Source organism: Balaenoptera acutorostrata, chromosome 3 (genome assembly GCF_949987535.1).
Source record: "Balaenoptera acutorostrata chromosome 3, mBalAcu1.1, whole genome shotgun sequence".
Taxonomy (NCBI): domain Eukaryota; kingdom Metazoa; phylum Chordata; class Mammalia; order Artiodactyla; family Balaenopteridae; genus Balaenoptera; species Balaenoptera acutorostrata.
The window spans coordinates 129,806,545-129,811,487 of NC_080066.1; the positions used below are offsets into that span (position 1 = coordinate 129,806,545).

The window sequence follows — 4,943 nt, forward strand, 5'->3', positions numbered from 1 at the left end:
CAGTGGTTAAGAATCCGCCTGCCAGTGCAGGGGACACGGGTTCGAGCCCTGGGCCGGGAAGATCCCACATGCCGCGGAGCAACTAAGCCCATGTGCCACAACTACTGAGCCTGCGCTCTAGAGCCCACGAGCCACAACTACTGAGCCCATGTGCTACAACTACTGAAGCCCACGTGCCTAGAGCCCGTGCTCCGCAACAAGAGAAGCCACCGCAATGAGAAGCCTGTGCACGGCAAGGAAGAGTAGCCCCCGCTCGCCGCAACTAGAGAAAGCCCACATGCAGCAACGAAGACCCAATGCAGCCAAAAATAAATAAATAAAATAAAATAAATTTTAAAAAAAATACTGGATTGCTACTAATGTAATTTCACTGCTCGTGATGATGTAATTGCTGAGAAGCTGGGTGGGTAGTAATTATACAATGCAGTGTATGGAACTGAGCTAATGCCCTGAAATCTTTTTATTGTTTGATTTTTTTTCCTTTCTTGTAATTAATTCCACTGCCTGATGTTCATTTTATGGTTTAGATAAAATAAAATACAGCATCCATATTCCCTTGCTTAGCCCTGGAGAGTGGAGGAGTGTGAGAAAGGAGGTGGAGAGGATCTAAACAACTCAAATTATTCTGAGTTCCAGGGGAGCACACACTGAAGTGCTGATACATTACACCATTGGTCATTTCTCCATTTCAACCACCAGCAAGCCATCAGCACTACATGCAACTGCCAGTTAACATACATTTAATATATGTGTGTATGTATGTATGTGTATACATACACATATTTAAAGGTACAGGGCATGTTACCACCTTATTTGACAGATCCTAAATAGACTCTCGTTATAATCCATATAAAGCACAGCTAGAAAGGAAAATTTAAAATATTTAGAAAAATACCTGCCATGGCTAACCACAAATTAATCTGCTATTACTGTTTTAAATTTGGCTTCATATGCAAATGAAGGCCCATGTCTGTCAAAAGGATTATATTTGTAAGAGTTGATGAAAGGCCCAGATTTCATGTAGCACCAGCCCCTATTGCTTGCTCAGTGGTAATTTAGACTTATATCTTTGTCTCAGTCACGTATGTGTTCAGCCAGAGTGGTACAGAGTGTAAAAGCCTGGGCTTGGAGCCAGTCTGCCTGGGCCTGCAGCCTGGCATGGCCACTTACTATCTGTGTGATGTGGGGAACATGATTTAACCTCTATCATATTTTCCCCATACGTAGAAAGAGGATTATAATGGTATCTTTCTTACAGCATTGCTGTGAGTATTAAAGGAGTTAATATATGCAAAGTACTAAGAACAGTGCCTGGCACACAGAAAGCACTATTGAAGTGTTAGCTATTATTGATTGTAAATAGAAATGATCTCTAGCTAACGTAGGCAGAAAAGGAATATATTGAAAGGAAATCAGGTAGCTTGCAGAACTGACAGAAAAGCTGGAGAAAGCACATAAAATGGGCGGAAACAAAGGCATCGATGCATTAGGATTCCCAGGCTGTGCAGAACCTCACTGCCAACAGTACTGCCCACATCACCACAGGACACTGCTACCACTGGCACTGCGTGTGGCCCGCTAACCACTGAATACTTTATGCTGCCACAAGTAAGTCCGAATCCATCCTTCCTCCTTCCGTCACCCACTCCAGAGTCAAAGCCCCACGCAGGACCTTCAGTTAGTCAAGCCTAGTTCACATGAGTGTACCCAATGGACCATGAGTATGGAGGGGTATTTGCTCCCTTTAGTTACGGAAGTGGGAGATGCAGCTGTCTCCCACCAAGATTCAACAATATGGGATTCCCCAAAACAGGAAGGGAGCTTGGATGTGAGGCAGAAAAAAACAAAACAGAAGTCTACTACTGTGTTGAATTGCCTGGAAGATAACTTACCCGAGACTCCTGACCCATCAAGGAAGAGAAAGAATGACTGTGAGATCTGGAAAACCGAGATCAAAATCCATGTCACAAGGGTTCATGGAAGAGTCACAGAAAAAGAGAAAGAAACTAGAAGCTGGCCATTAAGTAGGAACTATCAGTGTAGTGGACAAAGAAATTCAGCCTAGAAGGCAGTGGAAATAGGGAGCACAGGGCTCTCCCAGAGTCAGAGAAAAGGAGCCTAGTCTAGAGCAGTGATTCTCAAATATGCTGGTCTTGGGACTCCTTCACAATCTTAAAGATTACTGCAACTTCAAAGATCCTTTGTTTATGTCAAAGATCCTTTATTTATGTGGAGTTTCATGTGGGTGTTTATATGGATATCACTGGATGCTTGCCTTACGGAAAATTAAACCAATAAATTTCAAGCATTATATTGTCATTTTAAAATAATTAGAATAAATACATTATACATTAACATAAATGACATATTTTCATGAAAACAACTATATTTTCTTCCAAAAAAATGTAATGGGAAGAGGGGTACTGCTTTATCTCTTTGTGACTCTGGCTTATTAGAATTCTAGTCTCTAATAAAAAATGATAGAAATGAATTTATTTACAAAACAGAAACAGACTCACAGACTTCAAAAACAAACTTACGGTTACCAAAGGGGAAAGGTGGGGGGGGGGGGATAAATTAGGAGTTTGGGATTAACATATACATACTACTATATGTAAAATGGATAATCAACAAGGACCTACTGTATAACACAGGGAACTCTGCTCAATATTCTGTGATAACTTATATGGGAAAAGAATCTGAAAAAGAATGGATACACGTATACGTATAACTGAATCACTATGCTGTACACCTGAAACTAACACAACATTGTAAATCAACTATACTCCAATATAAAATAAAGATTAAATTTAGAAAATAGAAGTCTCCACGGGGCCCAGGGACTGGCCAGGCCACGGAAGGCGCTGTTTCTCTTCCAGTTTCCTTCCCTCTGAGGCCGGCGTGCTGGCGGCGAGGAGCAGCGGTGGCGGCAACCCCGGGATATGGAAAAGCAGAACTACCAAAAGCAGTGATGACCAGCGATTACATGAGAAGTCTGGATGTTAGTTCTGATGCCTCGGGACATGCAGTTGGGAACTCCACACCAGCTCCTGGGGTCAGACTCTCATCCACTTAATACCCCTGTTTGCCTGAACTACTAGAGCCAGTCCTAGCTAACCACAAATGGCTACCCAAAGGAAACACTTGGTAAAAGATTTCAATCCTTACATCATCTGCTGTATCTATAAAGGGTATCTGATCAAGCCAACTACAGTGACGGAATGCCTCCACACCTTCTGTAAGACCTGTATCGTCCAGCACTTTGAAGACAGCAATGGGTGTCCAAGGTGTGGCAACCAGGTTCATGAGACAAACCCGTTAGAAAGGTTGAGCTTGGATAACACATTAGAGGAAATTATATTTAAGTTGGTCCCTGGACTACAAGAACAAGAACTTGAGCGTGAATTTTGGAAGAAAAACAAGCCTCAAGAAAATGAACACGATGATACTTCAAAAGTGGACAAACCTAAAGTAGATGAAGAAGGTGATGAAAATCAAGATGATAAAGACTATCACAGGGCTTCCCTGGTGGCGCAGTGGTTAAGAATCTGCCTGCCAATGCAGGGGACACGGGTTCAAGCCCTGGTCCGGGAAGATCCCCCATGCCGTGTAGCAACTAAGCCCGTGTGCCACAACTACAGAACCTGCACTCTAGAGCCCATGAGCCACAACTACTGAAGCCCATGTGCCACAAATTCTGAAGCCCACGTGCCTAGGGCCCGTGCTCCGCAACGAGAAGCCACCGCAGTGAGAAGCCCACGCCCCCGAACAAAGAGTAGCCCCCGCTCGCCGCAACTAGAGAAAGCCTGCACGAAGGCTTTCTGCACGAAGAAAGCAACGAAGACCCAACGCAGCCAAAAATAATAAATTAAATAAATTAATTAAAAATAAAAAATACTATCACAGAATTGACCCACAAATTGCTATATGTCTAGATTGTTTACGAAATAATGGACAATCGGGACAATGCAGTAAAGGGTTTAATGAAGGAATTCATTCGGTTTTCTACACGTGTAACTGTGGGAACTATTAAAAAATTTCTAAGTTTAAAACTAAAACTTCCAAGTTCTTATGAGTTGGATGTGCTGTGCAATGGTGAAATTATGGGGAAGGATCATACTGTGGAGTTCATCGATATGAGAAGATGGCGACTAAGAGATGAAAACTTTCGGTGTCTGAACTGCTCAGCTTCACAAGTCTGCCCTCAGGATGGCCCTTTGTATCAGTCATACCCCATGGTATTGCAGTATCGACCAAGAACTAATTTCGGTTAGACCAAGGGGCCTAGATCCCACTGAATGAATCCTGTACTATGTGTTTACTCATCAACAGATCGCACGGTGAACGGTGTGTGGGCTAGAGGGACACAACCAGATTTTCAGCATGCGAATAAGGCTATTGTCTGTCTCTAAATTGTTCAGTTGCATTTATGTTGTTTCTATTAAGAGCAAACCAAGTGCCATTCTGCTACTGAACCATCTGCATAAGTTATCTGTGCTGTCTCACAGTGTACAAGTCACGGTTGAAATCAGTTAGATATGCGGCCATGATTCAGCCTTCTAAATATTTTGCTTGCCTGTTCTATTGTTCGATTACACTAGTAACATGCCTCAATCTTTGTGGTGTTGCAGTTTTCACATACTTACTATTTGATTAATTCTTGTTTAAATAGAGTACTGTACAAGGAACTAATAATTATTATATCTTGAAATTATTTTGTATGGGAAATATATTTAGAAAAGTGGTCCTTGAGCCACTGTCCTGTTCTCAGTAAGCTTTTTGTGTGCAAAACAGTTCACTCTTGAGTGTGCAAGTCCTTTTGGGAAGAATTCCAATTGTTCTTTACTTTAAAGTCCATTATAATTATAGGCATCTTGCGTCATCTGTCTGTGTAGTCTACCAGTCGCACAGGGAGGGCCTGTTCACCCTCCAGAAAATGTACG

General features: G+C 42.3%; 1 pseudogene; it reads left to right on the forward strand.

Annotated features, from left to right (window-relative positions):
* The first annotated feature begins 3,123 nt into the window (after positions 1–3,123).
* On the forward strand, positions 3,124–4,274 carry LOC103016024 (polycomb group RING finger protein 5-like; annotated as a pseudogene).
* The last annotated feature ends 669 nt before the right edge of the window (positions 4,275–4,943 follow it).